This window comes from Mustelus asterias, chromosome 30 (genome assembly GCF_964213995.1).
Source record: "Mustelus asterias chromosome 30, sMusAst1.hap1.1, whole genome shotgun sequence".
In the NCBI taxonomy this organism is placed as follows: Eukaryota; Metazoa; Chordata; class Chondrichthyes; order Carcharhiniformes; family Triakidae; genus Mustelus; species Mustelus asterias.
In genome coordinates, this window is record NC_135830.1 from 18,644,267 (window position 1) to 18,669,415 (window position 25,149).

Below are 25,149 nucleotides of genomic sequence, written 5' to 3' on the forward strand. Positions count from 1 at the left end.
TGCCCAATGCTCACTCTCCCATCGATGTTGGTTAATAAAGATATGTCTTTAACTGGGGCACATGAGTCTTTGTATTGGCTGAAGTTTTTGGCGATACCTAGCCTCCAGAGAACCCCACAACAGTTAATACCAGATACACTGATTTAAAAATACACTTTGTGAATGAAAATAGGTTTTTTTCTTACTAATCTTGATCAGGTTGAACAATCAGCCTCATTCCTGAGCCAGACTTTAACAGAATATAATGTCCTCTAGCTTATCAAAATGATTGAAGAATTCCTTAGTTTGGACAACTTCTACTTGCTCAGCAGTGTCTAGAGGCGTTTAGCTCTATTATATAAAGATCTCATCACATGTTGGAGTTTAACATGGCTTCCTTGACCTTGTTACTTTTAACTGTGATTAGAGATGAAAGTGATCATTTTCATTTCTGAGGCACCCCTACAGTTTTCCACATCACAACAGTGACCACGCTTCAAAAGAACTTGGCTGTAAAACACTTGCCAAGATCTTGTGGTCATGCAAGGAGCTGTAGAAATGTAATTTCTTTTTAGAAATAGTCCCCAAACTTGGATATATCACACTCAGTCCGCTCATGGAGATCATTAATAAAGACTGAGTCTTAATTTTGAGTAACAACCATGTCTTTCACTCCGTTTCCAAATCCCCCGTGAAAATCCAAACACAATATATCGTGAAATTATTTGTTTTAAAACAGAACGATTTTGATTTGGAATTCACTGCCTGAAAATGGTGCAGGAAGAAAATTAAACTGCATCTTTCAAAAGGGAACTGGACAGATTCGAAATGAAATATGGGATTAACGGAAGAGCTTGTTCAAAGGGATATCATGGGTACAATGGGTGGAATGGCCTCCTTCTCTGCTCTGGGACTCATTTGCATTTGACGAAGGAGGTAAATACCTGGAACCACTTCGTATGAGCGGGGAGAAGCAGGGATAATGGAATGTTTCCAAAAGGAAATTGGATGGGCACTTGAGGGAAACAAACCTACAGGGGTTCATGGATAGAATGGGACAATGGTTGGATTCACAGGGAACTAGCATGGACTTAATGGGCCGAATGACCCCATTCCCGACCCTAATTCCTGACTGATCTAAAGAGAGTGTCACCTGATGGGTAGCCATAAAGCAAATGAAGGCAGCAGCAAAGGCTGATGGTTAAAAGAGCTAACTCTGTATCAGGCTCAGGACTGTGGGAGCAGCAGGCTGAAGGGGTTCTGCAGTGAGGAACGGGTACAGGAGCTCATTGGATGGTGGCTGTCGTTCTGCCTCGAGCAGATATTGAGTGAACATAGATCCCTGTGTGTCGTGCTCCTGAGAGAAATGCCACCCCCTGAGAGAGGCACGACTCCCTCAGCCTTCGTGACTAAAAGATAATGATCAATTAGACCATAAGATGTAGGAGTAGAATTAGGCCATTTGGCCCATCGATCCACCATTCGATCATGGCTGATATGATTCTCATCCTCATTCTCCTGCCTTCTCCCCCCTAACCCTTGATCCCGTTATTGATCAAGAACCTATCTATCTCTGTCTCAAAGACACTCAATGACCTGACCTCCACAGACCTCTGTGGCAATGAGTTCCACAGATTCACCATCCTCTGGTTGAAACCTACAGGGATAGAACAGGGCAATGGTTTGATTCACAGGGAGCCAGCATGGACTTAATGGGCTGAATGGTCCCATTCCCGAACCCAATTCCTGACGGATCCAAAGAGAGTGTGACCTGATGGGTATCCATAAAGCAAATGAAGGCAGCAGCAAAGGCTGATGGTTCAAAGAGCTAACTCTGTATCAGGCTCAGGACTGTGGGAGCAGCAGGCTGAAGGGGTTCTGCAGCGAAGAACAGGCACAGGAGCTGATTGGATGGTGGCTGTTGTTCTGCCTCGAACAGACATTGAGTGAACACAAACTCCTGTGTGTTGTGCTCCTGAGAGAAATACCACCCCCTGAAAGAGGCACGACTCCCTCAGCCTCAGTGACTAAAAGACAGTGATCGATTAGTGCCTGTTCTGTGAATATGTGACTGAAAGCACATCTTAGCCAACGAGACCCCTATCAACCAACACACAAAGAAAGGTCCCCTGAGTCCGGGACTCAGAGATATTGCAACAAAAGCCCATCGGCAGGGAGCCTGATCAACTTGCCTCACCTTGCACTGGGTAGTATTTGAGTTCAAGCTGTGAGTTTTCTGTTTTGATCAGCATTTTAGCAAGTGTTGAGTAAAAAGGCAGTTCAAATGTTTATTGAGTGTTTGAAGGTAATTGGCTTTCCGTCAAGTTAAGGAAAGAATAGTTGATGTTCATTGAATGTTTTTCTTTAACCTTAATGAAGATTGAGTTATACAAAATATTCTGTGTCAGCATTTCATTGTCCGCCACGTTGGTTGATACCCTAGTCTGAGGGTCAACAAGAGAAATTTCAGCTGCTCCAGTCTCTCCAACTCACTGAAGTCCCTCATCCCTGGAGCCATTCTTGTAAATCTCCTCTGCACCCTACTTTGTTTCCGGCGGGAGGCGGCGAAGCTCCGGATCATTGGCGGAAATGACTCGGTCGAAGAGGATACGCAATCACAACAGCGACAAAAAGAAAAGTATATCAAAGCAATGGAAAACGAAAAGGCGAACAAAAGATTTAGACCAGATTTATGAAGATATGAAACCTGGAAATGCAGACAAATTGTTACACCAGGAAGTTGATTATGATGCCATTGGAAATGCACAATTCTATTGCTTACACTGTGCGCGGTACTTCATTGATCAGAGAAGCCTTAAAGAGCATTTTAAAACAAAAGTTCACAAACGAAGGCTAAAACAGCTGAGTGAAGAACCATACACACAGGAAGAAGCGGAGAGAGCAGCCAGAATGGGCTCCTATATACCAGCAAAGAAAGTCAAAGTTGAGACACAGCCAATAGAGGAAGAAATGAAAATATCATAATTTGATCTTATAAAAAAAGATGAGATTGTCTCTTTTTTCCAAAAAAGCTCTTCTAATATTGTTCAGAGTTTGTATAATTTTTACCATCTGAAAAAATGTCTTTGGTTTTGATCTTATCGATGCAACTGTTCATCATGCCTTCAAAAATACACTTCAAACTGGTAACTTTATCTTTTGATAGGATTGTATTTGTACGGGCTGTAAAAACTGCTCTCAGCAATAAAGAAATTGCAATGAGAAAAAAAAAAGAACTTCACATCTTTCCTAAAGTGTGGGGCCCATGTATAGGGTGCCATCTAGAAGGATAGAATTGAAAAGCGGGGAGGTTCTGTTCACCTTGTTATTACAGTAAGAAGTTTCACAACACCAGGTTAAAGTCCAACAGGTTTATTTGGTAGCAAAAGCCACACTAGCTTTCGGAACGCTGAAATCCCTTCCCATACTGCGAGCAGCTGTATGGCCTGTTCCCCAATATGAACTTGCTGGTGTTTCAGCAGTTTGAATGACTGAGTGAATCCCTTCCCTCACTCAAAGCAGGTGTATGGTCTCTGCTCAGTGTGAATTCATTGATGAATTTTCAGCGTAGGGGGCATCGACATCCCATCCTACAGTTTCCACATTTCCATGGTTTCTCCATGGTGTGACTCTGCAGGTTTGATGCTCAGTTGAGTCTGCACAGACCACAATCCCATGCAGGTCCTATCCCTATAACCACACTTACTTACCCTGCTCGTCCCCCTGACACTAAGGCGTAATTTAGTGTGGCCAATCCACCTATCTCACACATCTTTGGACTGTGGGAGGAAACCGGAGCACCCAGAGGAAACCCACACACAGACAAAGGGAGAAAGTGCAAACCCCACGCAGACACGGGGAGAATGTGCAAATTCCACAGTCACCCGAGGCCGGAATTGAACCTGGGTCCCTGGCGCTATGAGGCAGCAGTGCTAACCACTGTGCCGCCATGCTGCCCTTCATTCATCAGTGCAGCTGCACCGTGTACTCTCGGATGTTAATTCATTCAAAGATTGATACAAAGATTGGAGGTGTAGTGTACAGTGAGGAAGGTTTTCAAAGCTTGCAGAGGGATTTGGACCAACTAGAAAAATGGGCTGAAAAATGGCAAATGGAATTTAACGCAGACAAGTGTGAGATATTGCACATTGGAAGGACAAACCAAAGTAGAACGTACAGGGTAAATGGTAGGACTCTGAAGAGTGCAGTTGAACAGAGGGATCTGGGAATACAGGTACAGAATTCCCTAAAAGTGACGTCACAGGTGGATAGGGTCGTAAAGAGTGCCTTTGGTACATTGGTCTTTATAAATCGGAGTATCGAATATAAAAGTTGGAGTGTTATGGTAAGGTTATATAAGGCATTGGTGAGGCCGAATTTGGAGTATTGTGTACAGTTTTGGTCACCTATTTACAGGAAGGATGTAAATAAGGTTGAAAGAGTGCAGAGAAGGTTCACAAGGATGTTGCCAGGACTTGAGAAGCTGAGTTACAGAGAGAGATTGAATAGGTTGGGACTTTATTCCCTGGAGCGGAGAAGATTGAGGGGAGATTTGATAGAGGTGTGTAAGATTTTGATGGGTATAGATAGAGTGAATGCAAGCAGGCTTTTTCCGCTGAGGCGAGGGGAGAAAAAAACCAGAGGGCATGGGTTAAGGGTGAAAGGAGAAAAGTTTAAAGGGAATATTAGGGGGGGGCTTCTTCACGCAGAGAGTGGTGGGAGTGTGGAATGAGCTGCCGGATAAAGTGGTAAATGCGGGGTCACTTTTAGCATTTAAGAAAAACTTGGACGGGTTCATGGATGAGAGGGGTGTGGAGGGATATGGTCCAAGTGCAGGTCAGTGGGACTAGGCAAAAAATGGCTCGGCACAGACAAGAAGGGCCAAAAGGCCTGTTTCTGAGCTGTAATGTTCTATGGTTCTATGGTTCTATTCACAATTTACAAACCACTTCTGCAATCTCATATCGGTGTTCCAATTCCTTCTTTAATTCTCTGTTGGAGTCTCACATTCATAATCCATCTTCACACATTTCCCTACCTGTTAAATGTTGACTCTCATGTGGTTATTACCCAGACAGTGTTCTTTGGTCCTGCTTGCTGGCATCTCTCTGCCCTCTCCCACAAATCCTTGTTTTGTATCTGTGGAAGGTTTATCAGGTCTGTCGCGATGGTGCTGCGTATTTTACCAACCATCATCCTGAATTCCACTGCCTTTCAAAGGATGCACCATTCAATAATTCTGCTGGAAACTTCAAAAGAAAGTCAAAAGCCAGGGCCAAAGGGGTTTACCATCTCAAAATATTTGGCTTATTTCCTCCTGTACAGTCCCAATGTCTCAGATGGTGGCCAGATTATCAAATTGAGTTCCCTCAAAAGTTCACAAAGACACAATATCTCCAAGAGAAAGCTGTCACCTCATTCCCCTCACAGAACAGTACAGCACAGAACAGGCCCTTCGGCCCCCAATGTTGTGCCGAGCTTTATCTGAAACCAAGATCAAGCTATCCCACTCCCTATCATCCTGGTGTGCTCCATGTGCCTATCCAATAACCGCTTGAAAGTTCCTAAAGTGTCCGACTCCACTATCACTGCAGGCAGTCCATTCCACACCCCAACCACTCTCTGAGTAAAGAACCTACCTCGGACATCCCTCCTATATCTCCCACCACAAACCTTATAGTTATGCCCCCTAGTATTAGCTACATTCACCCGAGGAAATAGTCTCTGAACGTCCACTCTATCTATCCCCCTCATCATCTTATAAACCTCTATTAAGTCTCCCCTCAGCCTCCTCCGCTCCAGAGAGAACAGCCCTAGCTCCCTCAACCTTTCCTCATAAGACCTACCCTCCAAACCAGGCAGCATCCTGGTAAATCTCCTCTGCACTCTTCCAGCGCTTCCACATCCTTCTTATAGTGAGGTGACCAGAACTGCACACAATATTCCAAATGTGGTCTCACCAAGGTCCTGTACAGTTGCAGCATAACCCCACAGCTCTTAAACTCAAACCCCCTGTTAATAAACGCATGAAAACATGAAAAAAAAACATTTAAAACGTGAACTATTCGCAGATCTTTAATCAAAAACCGAACATTTCACAGTAACTTATAGAACAGTACAGCACAGAACAGGCCCTTCAGCCCATGATGTTGTGCCGAGCTTTATCTGAAACCAAGATCAAGCTATCCCACTCCCTATCATCCTGGTGTGCTCCATGTGCCTATCCAATAACCACTTAAATGTTCCTAAAGTGTCTGACTCCACTATCACTGCAGGCAGTCCATTCCACACCCCAACCACTCTCTGCGTAAAGAACCTACCTCTGATATCCTTCCTATATCTCCCACCACGAACCCTATAGTTATGCCTCCTTGCAGTGTTAGTGTAAGTCCACGTGTCACACTAATAAATAAACTTTAAAAACTTTAAGAACATCTGAAGTTAAAGTTTATCCATTAATCGTAAATCAGCCTACATTCACACCGCAATGAAGTTGCTGCTAAAATCTGCCAGTCGCCACACTCCGGCGCCTGTTTGGGTACAGAGGAAACATTTTGCATGGCCAATGCACCTAACCAGCATGTCTGTGTTTTTGACTGTGGGAGGAAACTGGAGCACCCGGAGGAAACCCACGCAGACAACGTGCAGACTCAGCACAGACAGTGACCCAAGCCGGGAATCGAACCAGTGTCCCTCGCACTGTGAGACAGCAGTGCTAACCACTGTGCCAGTGCGCCTCTCCCAAATTTGTGTTTGATTCCGGGCATTATCAACTTTGTTCTTTCCCTTAAACAGGTAATTTCCATTTTAAATGCTTGAAATAGCAACTCATGTCAGATATTTATCAATTCCAATATCCAAAGCAGGTTTTCTGGAAGGTAAAGTCTTTTATTCTCTGCTTTAATTCTCAAAACTGCTGCCTTCGCTCGGAGCTGGAAACCATCACCACCTGTTTAAAAAAAACACAAACACTCCGTCTGGCTCTGACCAGGATCCCAGTGAGTTAATGTGTCCAATCACAGGTTACATTACAAAACAAAGGCTGTGTGGAGATTTATAAAAATCAATTGTCTGCTGAAAGGGTTAACTTCTCTGTGGAACCGAGAGAGGCGGGGAGTGGGCAGAGGAAACATGTGTTATTTTCTTCAATTTTGCTCAAATTTCATCTCTTTTGTCTGTCCTTTTTTTAAACACCAATTTCCATTCTCCAATATTTGCTACTTAATCAAAGTTGAAAGAAATACTTTGTGAAATGTGTTGTTAACAGAATCTCAATAATTTTAACTTAAATGTTTCGGAAAGTTGGAACTGGTTTGCTGCCAAACTGCAACCTTATCTTTATGTTTTGGGAGCAAATTGGCCTTCACAATTCTAACCTTGAACAGCTTAATTTCAAACCCAAATACATTCCTTTCACATTTTAGTACAGTCTGAATTTATTTCAAACTGAAACTCACGGCAGTTCAAATTAAATAGTTATTCCCTTTCCAAACTAATTCTTCAAATCTATGATGCTCGCAAGCGACACCCTGCTTTAATAATTATATCTTAAATGTACAGTATTCCCTCAACTGGGCAAACAAACTTGGAGTAAGGTTTGTGGATCAAGACGGTGCAGAAGTCATGGCTAACCTCACACACCTGCATTCCCTTATCACACAGGAGAGGCAGAGGAGAGCGGGGAGTGCTTTCAGTGGCCCTGGTTTTGGAGACAACAACTACATCTCCTCACTGGTGACAGATTTGTGTCTCAGGTTGTTTGATTTTAGCTAAGGAGTCGTCTGCTTCAGGGGAGGTGTCACTATGTGGCTGAAATGAACTTCCTCAAAGTCCTCACGGCATCTTCTAACCCTTCACTTGATCCGATATTTTCTGACTGTAAATCAACATTTTGTTCCAGCAGTAGATTTTTCTGAGCTCCACTCACCCTATCATCTTCCCACTGTTCCCAATTGCCCAGGGCAAACATGCTTTCCTGCCAGCAATCAACTCCATTCTGCAACTTATCCACCAGTTCCCTGAACTCTTTATATTTTGTACTCAGCTATAAGGCACACAGGTTTCCAATGTAACTGTAAATTAACTTATTCTGAACTTTTTCCAACTCGCTATTTCCTTTCTGAATCTCTTTAGAAAACCTATCAAGGACCCACTCGTAATCTGCGTCACATTCTTCTCCACCTCCCAGGGTATCGTTTGGTCCTGGTGCCCTTGTTTTTTTTGTACTTTTCCAATTCAATCAAATCAAGTCCAATTCAGAGTCTCAACAAGTTGAGACATTTCCGATCCAGGCTGACAAGACAGGGCATGCAATCCTCTACCCTGTCCTGGGCCTGATCTACATGAGCCAAGCTGATTGGAGTAGGCAGACGTCTCCGCCCCCAAGGCTTGATCTCATTTGCATCCTAGCCAGGCCGAGATGCCGCTTTTAAAAATTGCTTCATATGAAAATGAAGCTTAAATGCAACCCAATGGCCTCAACCAAGTGCAGCATCACCAGACCACACTTGATCTTAGCCAAAAGGCCGAGGGATCTCCGTGTCAAGCTGTCAGTCACATTGTAGCATGTTGCAAAGCCATTGTTGTATTTGCTTTTGTGAGGCAGTAGTGCTAACCACTGTGCCACTGGACTGAACACTGGCAGGGTGGATAGAAACATAGAAACTAGAAGCAGGAGTAGGCCATTCGGCCCTTTGAGCCTGCTCCTCCATTCATCTTGATCTTGGCTGATCATCGAATTCAAGATCCTGATTCCCCCCTTCCTGCCATATCCCTTGATCCCTTTAGCCCTCGAGCTATATCTAATTTCTTCTTGAAATCAGACATTTTGGCCTCAACTATAGGGTGGCACGGTAGCACAGTGTTCAGCCCTGCTGCCTCACAGCGCCAGGGACCCGGGTTCAATTCCAGACTTGGATGACTGTGTGGAATTTGCGCATGCTCCCTGTGTCTGTGCGGGCTTCCTCCGGGTGCTCCAGTTTCTAACCACAGACCAAAGATGTCCAGGTTAGATGTCCAAAGATGTGCGGGTTAGGTTGATTGGCCATGCTAACATTTTCCCTTAGTGTCCTGAGATGCATAGGTTAGAGGGATTAGCGGGTAAAATATGTAGGGATATGGGGGTAGGGCCTGGGTGGGATTGTGGTCGGTGCAGACTCGATGGGCCGAATGGCCTCTTTCTGTACTGGAGGGTTTCTATGATTCTATGATAGGTGGATTTGCAATGCTAAATTCACTCTTAGTGTCCCAAGATGTGTAGGTCAAATCGATTAGCCGTGGTAAATGTGTGGGGTTATGGGGATTGGGTGGGGGAAAAGGGCCTGGCTAAGGACTCTGTAAGAGAGAGTCGGAGCAGATTTGATGGGCCGAATGGCCTTTTTCTGGACTGTAAGGATTCTATGATTTACTATCTACAATCTGTTCTGCTATAAACATCATGATGGAGCCCTCAGCTCCCCAGTCAAACTTCATGGAACTCTGTTCCTCTTTTCCTGATGACATTCTATCACTGCCCGTCTCTGTGGAGTTTGATTTTGAACCTGCATAGTTCTTAACTTGCTTACATGCCGTTTCTTTCAGGGGTCTGGCCTCCCAGTGCAGCTTTCTATAACTCTCCTATTGATCTGGCCCCGCTGTGATTCAGACACAGTGTAACATAAAGTCAATCGCTTAACCATGTCCACCCAGGGAAGCCAAATGTTGACCCTTGCACTCGGGTCAACGGACATGGAGAACAAAGACATTTATACGAGATATTTTTTGAGGGATTCACTTTCTGTTCAAGAGTCTGTCAAATCCTCTAATCCATTTTTCCTACAGTGCATCAATCTACTCTTTTGTTTTGCCGAGTGCCAGTCCGCATCTTGTTTTCATGTTTTTTTTGCTTCCAGACAGAGCTGTCCTTTATTCTGCCATTAACACTTACTCTGGACCAATGCTTTGTTTCTTTATTACAACCATTACCTCTCCCTTTGCCTTCTGTTCCAGGATATTTTTGCCATTTAATCGCACCCGCCCTCTAACCAATCCCTGACTTTCCCTTTTGTTCTACCTGCCCCTCCCCCCTTTCTCACCAGCATCAAACCCATCACATTTCCCCCTCTCTTTAGTTCTGAAGTAGAGTTACATTCGACGTGAAACATTAGCTCTGTTTCTCTCGCCACAGAAGCTGCCAGACCTGCTGTGCTTTTGTAGTTCTGTCTGTATTTATTTTAGATCTACCAATAGAGGAGGAAAAACACTATTTACTATCCAGGATAAAATAAATGTCCTTCATCAGTTTTTAAGAACAAAGAACAATACAGCACAGGAACAGGCCCTTCGGCCCTCCAAGCCCGCGCCGCTCCCTGGTCCAAACTAAACCATTCTTTTGTATCCCTCCATTCCCACTCCGTTCATGTGGCTATCTAGATAAGTCTTAAAACGTTCCCAGTGTGTCCGCCTCCACCACCTTGCCCGGCAGCGCATTCCAGGCCCCCACCACCCTCTGTGTAAAATACGTCCTTCTGATATCCGTGTTAAACCTCCCCCCACCCCCCCTCACCTTGAACCTATGACCCCTCGTGAACGTCACCACCGACCTGGGAAAAAGCTTCCCACCGTTCACCCTATCTATGCCTTTCATAATTTTAAACACCTCTATTAGGTCACCCCTCATCCTCCGTCTTTCCAGTGAGAACAACCCCGGTTTACCCAATCTCTCCTCATAACTAAGCCCTTCCATACCAGGCAACATCCTGGTAAACCTCCTCTGCACTCTCTCCAAAGCCTCCACGTCCTTCTGGTAGTGTGGCGACCAGAACTGGACGCAGTATTCCAAATGCGGCCGAACCAACGTTCTATACAACTGCAACATCAGACCCCAACTTTTATACTCTATGCCCCGTCCTATAAAGGCAAGCATGCCATATGCCTTATTTACTACCTTCTCCACCTGTGACGTCACCTTCAAGGATCTGTGGACTTGCACACCCAGGTCCCTCTGTGTATCTACACCCTTTATGGTTCTGCCATTTATCGTATAGCTCCCCCCTACGTTAGTTCTACCAAAATACATCACCTCGCATTTATCTGGATTGAACTCCATCTGCCATTTCTTTGCCCAAATTTCCAGCCTATCTATATCCGTCTGTAGCCTCTGACAATGTTCCTCACTATCTGCAAGTCCAGCCATTTCGTGTGGAAATGTGCTCTCCCAGGCTCAAAGAGCATCAGCCCACTGGAAGCAAAGTCACGAGACCGGCCAGTCCAGCAGAAAGAAACTCTCCGACCCTCCCCATTGACCAACTGTGAGAATGAACAAAATGCAGTCCTGGATGTAATTGAGAGCAGAAACAATAACAGCAGAATCCAACCCCTGGAATCACTCGTGAACTTGTTGGTGTCTCAGCAGGTGGGATGAAAGACTGAATCCCTTCCCACACTGGGAGCAGGTGAACGGTCTCTCCCCAGTGTGAACTCGCTGGTGTGTCTGCAGGTAGGATGACCGAGTGAATCCCTTCCCACACTGAGAGCAGGTGAACGGCCTCTCCCCGGTGTGAACTCGCTGGTGACTCTTCAGGTGGGTTGGCCGAGTGAATCCCTTTCCACACACAAGAGCAGCTGAACGATCTCTCCTCAGTGTGAATGCGCTGGTGGGACACCAGATCTCCAGAGTGTTTGAAATCACTCCCACAGTCAGAACATTGTAAGGGTCGCTCCTGGGTGTGAGTGACTTTGTGTGTCCGCAGGGCGGAAGACTGAGTGAATCCCTTCCCACACACAGAGCAGGTGAATGGCCTCTCCCCGCTGTGAACTCGCTGGTGCTTCCACAGGTTGGACGACCTTCTAAAGTTCTTGAGCAGTGAGAGCAGCTGAATGGCCTCTCCCCAGTGTGAATGTGCTGAGGGCAGGTTTTCCTGTGTTGGAATTTTCTAATGCCTTCAGGACGTTTCAGTGTTTACATGTCCTACAATTTCCTTGAATTCAATGGTCGGAGTTTTACCGGCACGCCCCCCCCCCCGATTCTGGGGGCAGACGAGGCTCGGAGAACATCAATCTCCGTTGGCCTCAGGTGGGATCATATGAACCCTGGGAGGATGCGTCTGGTGGACTACAGTTGCGCCTTTGTCCTGTCTGGCCCACCGTTGTGTGTTTGTCATGCCTGGACACATCCCTTGCCGGCTCCTCCCCCTTGTCACCCAGTATAAAGGTGGCTGTTTCCTCCCCCTTGTTCAGTTCGGGTCGGTTATCTGTTAGGATATGCTCCTAGTTCTGTAATGAATAAAAGCCTACAGTTGTATTGGCACACAAGTAGTCTTTTGCCTAATTGATAGCGTTTCAATTTTATTCATTACCTTTGACCGATATGGAGCAGCTTTTGAAGCCTGACAGATTAACCTTGGACCCTCAAGAGGTCGGCGCTTCTGATAGTTTTGACCACTGGCTGATGTACCCTGGGCCCGTTCTGCTTCGGAAACATGTCCGGACCCATAAGGCAGACCCCTTGGTCGAGAGGGTCCAATTGCTACATGCTAATCCTGTGGTGAACCATCGTTGGTTCCCACTAGATAGTACTGAGCCAGGGTCTGGCCAGTACTACAAGTATGTATATATGTTGCTGTTGGGGTTAGGGATGGGTTGTTCTACTTGTTGCTGTTGGGGTTAGGGTTGGGCTGTTACACCTTGTATTATAGTTATTGTGGTACATCCCAGTCGGGCTCCGCCTCCTGGGAGAGGTATAAAGGTCACTGCTCTGTCTGGGACCCCTCAGTCTGGGATCGTGTACTATACATGGTAGCTTCGTTGTAACAGTAAATAAAAGCCTTTATTTCCTTGAGCATCTCAAGCCTCGTGTGTGATAACGCGCATCAATTTTATTTACTATTACAACGAAGCTACCATATATGGTACACGATCCCAGACTGAGGGGTCCCAGACAGAGCAGTGACCTTTATACCTCTCCCAGGAGGCGGAGTCCGACTGGGATGTACCATGATAACTATAATACAGGTGTAACAGCCCTACCCTAACCCCAACAGCAACAAGTAGAACAACCCATCCCTAACCCCAACAGCAACATATATACATACTCGTAGTACTGGCCAGACCCTGGCTCAGTACTATCTAGTGGGAACCAACGATGGTTCACCACAAATCCTCAATACGCTTATGTGGCGTACCCTGATGGGCGGGAGGACACAGTCTCTGTCCGTGACTTGGCACCCGCAGGTGCCCCTGAGGCCACCATGTCCCTCCGCCCCACTGCCCAAGTCCCTTGTGTTGTGCGCTCAGAGACCGCTACACCCCCCCCCGCCCTTCAGTCCCAGTCTCCTATATTGTGCGCTCAGAGCCCACTACGTCCCTCCACCCCCCCTCCCAGCCCCAGTTCCCTCTGTTCTCCATACACCACCAGGGCCACAGCTCACTCCCCTCACCCCTATGTACAGCTCGCTTGAGTCGCCGGTGCCGTCGCCACGCAGTACCCGACTACTGGACGGGACGATGGATGGTTCGGCCTCACACCACCTGGCGCCGTCTCTCGACGCTCACCGTATGGAGCCTGGGCTGAAACCGCTCCCTGCTCGGACGACTCTGCAACCTGCACTACGACCATCGCGACGGCGGATCAAGCCACCGGTTCGTCTGAACTTGTGACATTGTTTCCGCTTCACCCCGTTTTTTTTTAAAGGAGGGGTGAATGTGGTGGACTACAGTTGTGCCTTTGTCCTGTCTGGCCCACCGTTGTTGTGTTTGTCATGCCTGGACACATCCCCTGTCGGCTCCTCTCCTTGTCACCTAGTATAAGAACATAAGATAAGAACTTAAGAACATAAGAAATAGGAGCAGGAGTAGGCCATCTAGCCCCTCGAGCCTGCCCCGCCATTCAATAAGATCATGGCTGATCTGAAGTGGATCAGTTCCACTTACCCGCCTCATCCCCATAACCCCTAATTCCCTCACCGATCAGGAATCCATCTATCCGTGATTTAAACATATTCAATGAGGTAGCCTCCACCACTTCAGAGAATTCCAGAGATTCACCACCCTCTGAGAGAAGAAATTCCTCCTCAACTCTGTCCTAAACTGACCCCCCTTTATTTTGAGGCTGTGCCCTCTAGTTCTAGTTTCCTTTCTAAGTAGAAAGAATCTCTCCATCTCTACCCTATCCAGCCCCTTCATTATCTTATAGGTCTCTATAAGATCCCCCCTCGGCCTTCTAAATTCCAACGAGTACAAACCCAATCTGCTCAGTCTCTCCTCATAGTCAACACCCCTCATTCCCCTCAGAAAGGTGGCTGTTTCCTCCCCCTTGTTCAGTTCGGGTCGTGATGCGCGATTAAATCACTCGGGAGGCTAGATTGTACCCGGGAAATAAAAGGCTTTTATTACTGACAAGAATGGAGCTCACTATATACAATACAATCCCAGACTAAAGGGTCACCAGGCAGTGCAGTGACCTTTATACTTCTCCAGGTAGGCGGAGCCAACTGGAGCGTACCACAGAACAATATCAACAGGTAGAACAGCCCAACCCTAACCCCAACAGTGACAACAGTAACATATCTACAAACCCCCATAGTGCTGACCATCTATGGTTCAGTACCCATAGTGGTAACCAACTATGGTTCACCACAGGTCGGTTATCTGTTAGGATATGCTCCTAGTTCTGTAATGAATAAAAGCCTGCAGTTGTATTGGCACACAAGTCGTCTTTTGCCTAATTGATAGCGCTCCAATGGGCGGGTAAAATTCTGCCCCCTGTTGCTTTTTTTCCCCCTCAGTCTCACATGCTGCAATTGAATTGTGGCTTCAACCATCAGTAATTGGGTGCACTATGTTTGTGAGTGTGTCAACGTGTGAGAGCGTCATTGGGTGTGTGTGTGTTGGTGTACACGTGAATCAGTGTCAGTTCGTGTATGTTGGTTGTTGGTGTGAATGTCGGTGTGGGGAGTGTCTGTATCTATCTGTCTGTGTTGGTTTGAAGAAACCTTTGCTAACCGGTGTCTGTTGTTTCCTTCTGTTAGTTTAATTTCTGCGGTGTTTGAGAAACCCACTTTTTCTTTATCTGATGTGGCCTTAACTTTAACAGGGGGATTGAGGTTTTTATAGGTTTTTCCATTTCTAACACAATTTAGGTCGAATCTCCCCCCACGTACGCACATAGGAACAGGAGTAGGCCATTTAGCAACACGCCTATTGCTCCATTAAATGAGATCATGGCTGATCTGTAGCCTAACTCCATATACCGGCCTTTCGCCCATATCTCTTAACACCTCTGTTCAACAAAAATGTATCTATCCCCGATTTAAAGATAGCAACTGATCTAGCATCAACTGTCTTTTGTGGAAGAGAGTTCGAAACTCAAGGGGCGGCACGGTAGCACAGTGGTTAGCACTGCTGCTTCACAGCTCCAGGGACCTGGGTTCGATTTCCCAGCTCGGGTCGCCATCTGTGTGGAGTTTGCACATTCTCCTCGTGTCTGTGTGGGTTTCCTCCGGGTGCTCCGGTTTCCTCCCACAGTCCAAAGATGTGCGGGTTAGGTTGATCGGCCATGCTAAAAATTGCCCCTTAGTGTCCTGAGATGTGTAGGTTAGAGGGATAAGTGGGTAAATATGTAGGGATATGGGGGTAGGGCCTGGGTGGGATTGTGGTCGGTGCAGACTCGATGGGCCGAATGGCCTCTTTCTGTACTGTAGGGTTTCTATGAAACCTCTATCAGCCTTAAAGTGCTTCCTAGCATCTCTCCTGAACGGTCTGGCCCTAATTTATAGACTATGCCCCCTAGTTATAGAATCTCCAGCCAGTAGAAATAGTTTATCTTTGTCTACCCTGTCTTTTCCTGTTAGTATTTGAAGACTTCATCAGGTCACCCCTAAACCGTCCAAATTCTGAGAAAATAGGTTTAATTTATATAATCTCTCCTCATAACATAACACCTGAAGTCCAGGTACAATTCTTGCAAACCTATGCTGCACTCCCTCCAAGGCCAATATATCCTTCCTTAAGGCATGGTGCTAAAATCTGCATTACAGTACCCCAAGTGGGGTCTAGCGAGAGTTTTGTATAGCTGCAGCATAACTTCTGTGTCCTTATACTCCAGGAGGTGAGGATGGAGGAGACAAGGGAGAGGGAGAGCCCTTAAAAAGGATCTAAATTGTGTTGTAGCTATTAAAAAGATTCAACACAGTTTAACACAAAGCTGATTTGCTTATTTTAGCCAAAATATTAGCTTCTGCAAGTGGCTGGAGTTTATTCCCAGAGTAAACAGACCCTGTAGGAGATGATTCTGCCCTGACTGTGTTTAACACCAAAATACAATGACTGTAGTTACTTGTGAACTCTCTGGTGTTGTAGCAGGTGGGATAAAGTTGTGAATCCCTTCCCACACTCAGAACAGGTAACTGCCTCTCCCCAGTGTGAATTCTGTACAGTGAGGTGAGATCATCACCTGAACCCAGTCCCACAGTGAGAGCACTGGAATGGTCTCTCTTCACAGCGCGGACATGTTGATGGGGCATGAGTTTCTCAGAGTTTTTGGAGCACTTCTTGCAGTCTGGGCATTTAGAAGTTTTCTTATCAGTGTGAACTCGCTGGTGTCTCAGCAGGATAGACAAGGCAGTGAATCCCTTCCCACACTCAGCAGGTAAATGGCCTCTCTCCAGAGTGAATTCGCTGGTGTCTCAGCAGGACAGATGACTGAGTGAATCCCTTCCCACAGTCAGTGTAGGTGAACGGTCTCTCCCTAGTGTGAACTCGCTGGTGTAGAGTGAGTTAGGATGTGAAGTCGGTAAAAATACCTCTTGAGGCTGGTATGAGTCAAAATAGAGTAAGGCTTTATTCTCAGAAGCTTGTGGGAGAACCTGACCCCTTGAAAGCGGAAGCCAAAGTTCTCCCTGAACACAAGAAGCGTGGACCTTTATACATCAGGGTTCCCAATACAAGTCATGAAGCAAAGTCCAGTTAACAGTCCTTGATCATAAATTATAGTTCCTTTAACAGCTTCTGATACACTCTGGTTTATGGTTAGAGACTATCTGGTATCCTTGGGTCGTAAAGCACAATTCTCCTGGTCGTTGTTGTCAAGATGCAACCTCTGGTCCCCCTGCTCTTCCCGCGGCCTTTCCTTTGAAGTGACTGTGTGCGATTGCAGCTGTCCCAGTGGGAGTCCTCCTTCAAACGGCCATTCTCGCACTCTACCATTTGGTAGCTGGTTCCTTTGTTTAAATCAGAGACAAGCCTACGGGAAATGTAAGACTTACCACCCAATATTTACATTTAACTGTCTGTTTTATCAGAATGATATAAACAAGCAAGGGAACCATGAACAAATGGCTTATACTACTACCAGGAGCAATATAAACAAAGGGGAGACTAGCCATAAGGAAGGGTTATGTTTGTGATACATTCCAGGTACAAAGTTCAACCTTTTAGGTACAAAATACATTGAGTACAAAAAAACATTAACCCTTTCCCTTCTTCAGGATGAGTGCCTGAACCCAGTCCCACAGTGAGAGCACCTGAACGGTTTTCCCCCGCAGAGTGTGAATTGGTTCATGTACAATGAGTTGAGATGATTGTCTGAACATTGACCCGCAGTGAGAGCAACTGAACGGTCTCTCATCAGTGTGAACACATTGATGGGACATCAGTTCCCCAGAACTTTTACAGCACTTCCCACAGTTTGGACATTTAGAACCATAGAAAACGACAGCTCAGAAACAGGCCTTTTGGCCCTTCTTGTCTGTGCCGAACCATTTTTTGCCGCGTCCCACTGACCTGCACTTGGACCATATCCCTCCACACCCCTCTCATCCATGAACCCGTACAAGTTTTTCTTAAATGTTAAAAATGCATTTACCACTTTATCCGGCAGCTCATTCCACACTCCCACCACTCTCTGCGTGAAGAAGCCCCCCCTAATATTCCCTTTAAACTTTTCTCCTTTCACCCTTAACCCATGCCCTCTGGTTTTCTTTCTCCCCTAGCCTCAGCGGAAAACGCCTGCTTGCATTCACTCTATCTATACCCATCAAAATCTCATACACCTCTATCAAATCTCCCCTCAATCTTCTACGCTCCAGGGAATAAAGTCCCAACCTATTCAATCTCTCTCTGTAACTCAGCTTCTCAAGTCCCGGCAACATTTGAAAGGTCACTCGTCAGTGTGAACTCGCTGGTGACTCAGCAGGTGGGCTGAAATAGTGAATCCCTTCCCACACTCGGAGCAGGTGGATGGTCTCTCGCTGGAGCCGACTCGCTGGTGTTTGGACAGAGAGGATGACTGAGTGAATCACTTCCCACACGTGGGGCAGGTGAATGGCCTCTCCCCAGTGCGGCCACGCCGATGAGCTTCCAGCTTGGACGGGGAAACAAACCCCTTGCCACAGTCACCACATTCCCACTGTTTCTCCCTGGGGTGACTGCACTTGTATTTTGACAAGGAGATGGTCGACTGAAGCCTCATCCACACACAGAACATGTGTACAGTTTCTCTCCGCTGTGAACGGTGCTTTTCCCTTCCACGTTTGAAATTTGATGATATCAAGGTTACGATAACTTGAGCCACTCCATCGGCTTCTCAGCTGCAAGTCCTCCCCTTCTAATACCCTGTGAAATGGATTTGAAACAGACAAAATGGAGTGAGAGCCCACAAAAACACAAAGGCAGGTTGTGAAATTCATCTAAATGAATCTGGTAATTTATGGAGTTGGCACGAGGAAAACGTGACCACGAAAACTGCTGGATTGTCACAAAAACCCAACTGGTCTCTAGGGGAGGAGAGAGAAAGAGGTGAAGGAGAGGGATTTTGTATAGCTACAAGACATATGAAGAGAGCAGTTAGCAAAGCAAATTTGACCCCGAGCTTCATAAAGAGGGATATTGATATAAAAACAGGGAAGTTATTCTGAATATTTATAAAGCTCTGGTCACCACTCTTTAAGAAGGATATAAAGGTCCTTGAGAAGGTGCAGAGGAGATTTACCAGAATGTTTCCAGCAAAGGAGGTTATGGAGAGATTTGATACAGGTACACCAGATTCTGACAGGTTTCGATCAGGTGGATAAAGAAATCTGTTTCCATTTGCTGATCGTACAAAGACTAAGGGGAACACAAATTTAAGGTTTTGGGTAAAACCTTGATTGAACCATATAAGATCCTGAGGGGACTTGACAGGGTGGATGTGGAAAGGACAATTCCTCTTGTGGGAGAATTTTAAACAAGGCACCACAAAGTAAGGGGTCACCCATCTAAATTAGAGAGGAGTTTTTTTCCCTCAAAGGATTGTGAGACTTTGGAACATTCTTTCTGAACAGCTGGTTGAGGCAGAGTCCCTGAATATTGTTAAGGCAAAGCTGGATAGATTCTTGATATGGAGATGCCGGCGTTGGACTGGGGTGAACACAGTAAGAGTTTTAACAACACCAGGTTAAAGTCCAACAGGTTTATTTGGCAGCAAATACCATTAGCTTTCGGAGCGCTGCTCCTTCGTCAGATGGAGTGGAAATGTGCTCTCAAACAGGGCATACAGAGACACAAAATCAAGTTACAGAATACTGATTAAAATGCGAATCCCTACAGCCAACCAGGTCTTAAAGATACAGACAATGTGGGTGGAGGGAGCATTAAGCACAGGTTAAAGAGATGTGTATTGTCTCCAGACAGGACAGCCCGCAAGTCCAGGAGGCAAGCTGTGGGCGTTACTGATAATGTGACATAAATCCAACATCCCGGTTTAGGCCGTCCTCATGTGTGCGGAACTTGGCTATCAGATTCTGCTCAGCGGCACTCAGGCAGCCTTCACGACACACGACAGCGCAGAGTCGCTGAGCAGAAACTGATAGCCAAGTTCCGCACACATGAGGACGGCCTAAACCGGGATGTTGGATTTATGTCACATTATCAGTAACCCCCACAGCTTGCCTCCTGGACTTGCAGGCTATCCTGTCTGGAGACAATACACATCTCTTTAACCTGTGCTTAATGCTCCCTCCACCCACATTGTCTGTATCTTTAAGACCTGGCTGGCTGTAGAGATTCGCATTCTAATCAGTATTCTGTAACTTGGTTTTGTGTCTCTGTGCACTGTTTGAGAGCACATTTCCACTCCATCTGACGAAGGAGCAGCGCTCCGAAAGCTAATGGTATTTGCTACCAAATAAACCTGTTGGACTTTAACCTGGTGTTGTTAAAACTCTTACTAGATTCTTGATAAGCAAGGAGGTGGAACATTATCAGGGGTAGGCAGAGATGTGAAGTTGAGGAGCGAGACTGACTGGACTACTCCTGCTCCTAATTTACACGTAAAAGGTACAGGATATGTGAGGAAGAATGTTTTTATACAGTAAGTGGTAATGACCTAAAACTTTCTGCCAATGAGTGGGATGGAAATGGACACGATGAATAACTTCAGAAGGAAATTGGACAGGCATCAGAGGAAACTAAAGCTTCAAAGATATGAGGATAGAGCAGGGGAATGGGACTGGATTGCTCTAGACAGATGGTAAGGATTCAATGGGCCAAATGGCCTCCTCTGTGCTATAATGACTTCCTGTAATCTCACTTTGTAATTTAACCTGGGCAGTTCAAATGTCACTCAGGTAAATCTGTGCTACACTCCCTCCAAGGCCATTCTGTCCTTCCTAAGGTTTGTTGCCCAGGTGTGAACAGTTCTCCAGGTGTGGTCTAACCGGAGTTTGTGAATCTCAGGACTTTTCCAGTCAAACTGAGACCTGAAATCTGCTCTCACAGACAGATCAGACAAGCCTGTTACCATCCACATTCAGATGCTGTTGATATGTTGGGGCGGCACGGTAGCACAGTGGTTAGCACCGCTGCTTCACAGCTCCAGGGGCCTGGGTTCGATTCCCGGCTTGGGTCACTGTCTGTGTGGAGTTTGCACATTCTCCTCGTGTCTGCGTGGGTTTCCTCCGGGTGCTCCGGTTTCCTCCCACAGTCCAAAGATGTGTGGGTTAGGTTGATTGGCCATGCTAAAATTGCCCCTTAGTGTCCTGGGATGCGTAGATTAGAGAGATTAGTGGGTAAAATATGTAGGGATAAGGGGGTAGGGCCTGGGTGGGATTGTGGTTGGTGCAGACTCGATGGGCCGAATGGCCTCTTTCTGTACTGTAGGGTTTCTATGATATTCAGGTTCTGAGGTATCGAGTGACTCTGTCATTTCACAATGTTTGATGTGAGTTTTCCACCTGTCAATTCTCCACTTTCAATACCTGTAAATTTACAGGAACAAGCAGAGTCAGTCCAGGATAGAAATTCACAACATTCTCTCCTCGTGTGTTGCTAACTATGATTAAATGTATTCCTGGAGGTTTCGTCACGTTATTTTTCTCAGCCTCCAGCTATTAATTGGCCAACACATCCATCCCAACCCGCTTTCCCTGGCCAATTGGAAAGCAAAAAAATTCATGCCCTTACTTCATAATGATTAACTGTTAGCTATCCAACCTTCATCCATTTTCAAAATGTTTATATCCAGTGAAGAGAAATGTTCAAAGAAAAATTACAAAATAGAATCTTTTTTAATGTCCCAGGGATTTTCCAGAGACTCAGGTTTGAATCCCACTACGGAAGAAGGGGAATTTGAATTGAATAAAAATCTGGAATTTTCGATTGTTGCAAAAACCCAACTGGTTCACTAACGTCCTTTAGGGAAGGCAATCTGTCGTCTTTACCTGGTCAGGTCTATATGTGACTCCAGATCCACAGCAATGTGGTTGACTCTTAAGATGCCCTCTGAAATGCACTGAATTCAAGGGGAAACAGTGATATGCAATGAATGCCGGCCCAGCCAGTATTGTGTGACATTGTGTGAATGAATTTTTAAGAATGCCACCATTAAAACAAGGAGAGTCCGTGGTTTCAATAAATGAACTGACAGAAGGGTTAGGACAGGTGAGAGACAGGGTTAATACTGTCATCATTCAGGAACGGCTGATTTCAAAGACAATCTGTTTGGGGGGAAAGAAGAGGGTGTACGAATTCAAAGTGGTTAAAAGATGCAAGTTTTCTATATTGGACAATCACATTAAAATCTGCGACACAGATGGGGATTTGGAATGGAGTTAGCTGGGAAAAGCTGGATGTTTATTGCACCAGGTAGTCTTAGAAGCAGGCTTACTGTGTTTTGGAACTGATTGTCTTCAGCACAGGAGCATAGTGGTTGGCACTGCCTACCTGAAGAAGGGGCTTAGAGCTTCAAAAGCTTGTGTGGCTTTTGCTACCAAATAAACCTGTTGGACTTTAACCTGGTGTTGTTAAACTTCTTACTGTGTTTACCCCAGTCCAACGCCGGCATCTCCACATCATGACTGCCATCGACGCCTCACAGCGCCAGAGACCCAGGTTCATTTCCTAACTTGGGTCACTGTTTGTGTGGAGTCTGCACATTCTCTTCATGTCTGTGTGAGTTTCCTCCGGGTGCTCCGGTTTTCTCCCACAGTCCAAATGACGAGCTGGTTAGGGTGCATTGGCCGTGCTAAATTCTCCCTCAGTGTACTCAAACAGGCGCCGGAGTGTGGCCACGAGGGGATTTTCACAGTAACTTAATTGCAGTGTTAATGTAAGGCTACTTGCGACACTAATAAATAAAACCTTAAAACCAATATTCCAGCTGGATATTCACAGGAGAAACTCTGTTATCTGACACATTGCTCCTTTAACTAAGAAATAAAGCTGAGAGACACAGTGACAGGAATCAGATGGAACCACGTACAAAAATGGAACAAGGTGAATGGAGCAGTGTGTTGTGCAGGGAGATATGCAGAGTTCCAGTATTTTACTGAAAATAGTGTCCGGACAATGTGTTCACAAGACAGCTCCAATTAGAGAAGTCAGATTACATTCACTGCCCATGTATTTTCCTGTTCTATTTGATATGTCATTAACAAGATGACAAGACAAAATCTTCCCCTTGTATGTCCTCAGTAGAAGGTTCAGTCTGATTCGTGACAGTGAGCAAGATAAACTGAACTGTTCATTTATATTCAACACCTAGAAGCATAGAATCCCTAAAGTGCAGAAGGTGGCCATTCGGCCCATTGAGTCTGCACCGACCACAATCCCACCCAGGCACTATTCCCGTAACCCCACATATTTATCCTGCTAATCCCCCTGACACTAGGCTCAATTTGGCATGGCCAATCAAACTAACCCGCACACCATTGGACTTGTAGGAGAAAATCCATGCATACACGGGAAGAATGTTCAGACGCCACACAGGCAGTCACCCGAGGCCGGAATTAAACCTGTGTTCCTGGCGCTGTGAGGCGCTGCTAACCACTGTGCCACCATGCTGCCCTGTGCCACCTGTATTCTTTCCATAAGTTTGAAACTGTCTCTCGTCAATGAGATCACTGCCATCATTTCATTGGCATCACTAGGTTGCATCAGTGATATTGTGATTCAGATCAACCTTTATGGCAACATTGTTGTTTACCAAAATCTGCAAATTGTTCACCCTTCAGTTCTCATTACCTGGAGGAAGCCACAATGCTATATTGTTCCGTCCGTTGTAACCTGGCTGGAAGGGTCAGCCCTTCAAGGCAGAATGTAAAATACTGCAGAAATGTGAAATTAAAAACAGGAAATGATGGATAAGCTCAGCAGGTCTGGCAGCATCTGTGGAGAAATACGTGTGGCTTTTGCTACCAAATAAACCTGTTGGACTTTAACCTGGTGTTGTTAAACTTCTTACCGAGAAACACATTAGCATTGGATCCTTATGGTTTTGGTTACAGAATGAGAAGGATAATCTGGTCCTTTAGGTTTCATTGACATTTTATACGGTGTAAGACGTTTTAGTGAGGGGGGAAAATGTAGCAACATGATGTCTCTGATATCGCATGGTGTCCATCTTTGTGCGGGCAGATCTGCTGCAATTGACCAGAGAGTGGATGGAGTAGGAGCCGATGTGCCCCTCAGAAAGATGGCGGCGGTGTACGCAGAACGCTGAGGAGGTTGGGACCGCACATGCGCATTGCAGCGGGCGTGGCTTGTTGACGGAAGCGCGCGGGTTCTTCTCCGGATCGGAATCCGTTTTGAAAGATTTTATGGTCAACGGTCGGCGGCGTTGCTATGGCTGCAGGGGGCGGGGCTTGCCAACTGCGCGCGCTGGCACAAGTGGACCCTCGAGCTCAACCTGAACGGCAGCAACCTGAACGGAGGCCGTGCGGGGAGCCGCGGGCTCGAGTAGGAGGCAAGCCGGGCCAGCCCGCCTCTCCCGCGGGGAGGCCACCGCACATTGACCCGGGGATGTGGCACCAACCCAAAACTTTCCAATCCCTGGTTTTTCTACGCCTCTTTACCCCTCACCTAGTTCCTCAGCACAAAGCAGCCCCTCAAATCCCCCAGAAACCACTCAGACCCCACTTGACATCTTTTCCCCAGGTCATGACCCTGAGACACCATCTTGGTTTCAGCCCCGCCACCTGATTAGGTGCCAACTGCGGTGGTGGTTGGAGGAACGATTACTCGTTTCCAGGACCCAGTGCTGCAATGGGCACTGGGTCTCTCTTGATGTTCCACACCGTTCATTTTCAAGCTACAATTTGTTGATTTGTCGCTATTTTCCCTTAATGGAGGGTAAGGGGAATTGGCACCCTGATTATCAATTGATGCCAATCCAATTCTGCAACTCTCCATTCCCATGGCAGTTCGGTGGACTGCAGTGTGTGTCCAATGTTTGCCCAAGCTTTAGTTCATGCTGGCAGTATTGACACCACATTGGGGTTCCCAATGAAGAGACTCTAAAAAAGGTTTTGAAAGGGTTGCCGAGGTGACCAATTTGTCCTCTTCTTACAGGAGCCGTGAGCAACAGTGTGGCGACTCTACGTGCCCAGTTGCATATTCGGACAAACAGCTACTGGACATCCGCCTCCAAGAAACAGACTGGATCCTGGTCGAGAAAGTAAGTTAGATTTGAATGTATCCTTGGTGAGTGGCTGAAAACGCCTGGTTTGTCCGTGGTGGTGAAGTGCCTTGGTGAACCACAGCAACCTGTTTGATAAAGGGGCTTATTGTGTTATCCAGGCCTGGGTATAAGATCAGTATATGGCCTCCCTAAACCGGTTCCCTTTACTGATACCCTGCTTGCTTTCTGTTTTCAGCGCTGCTGGGACATCGCCTTGGGCCCACTAAAACAGCTGCCCATGAATCTGTTCATCATGTACATGG

At 46.2% G+C, this 25,149-nt stretch overlaps 1 protein-coding gene and 1 pseudogene across 2 annotated transcripts in view; both read left to right on the forward strand.

The window, feature by feature from the left end:
* Positions 1-25,149, forward strand: part of LOC144480931 (uncharacterized) — a 54,627-nt gene that overhangs the window by 24,742 nt on the left and 4,736 nt on the right. The window lies entirely within an intron of this gene.
* On the forward strand, positions 2,530-3,197 carry LOC144480849 (zinc finger protein 593 pseudogene; annotated as a pseudogene). Its single transcript, XR_013495718.1, has one exon. The product of XR_013495718.1 is annotated as a zinc finger protein 593 pseudogene (transcript).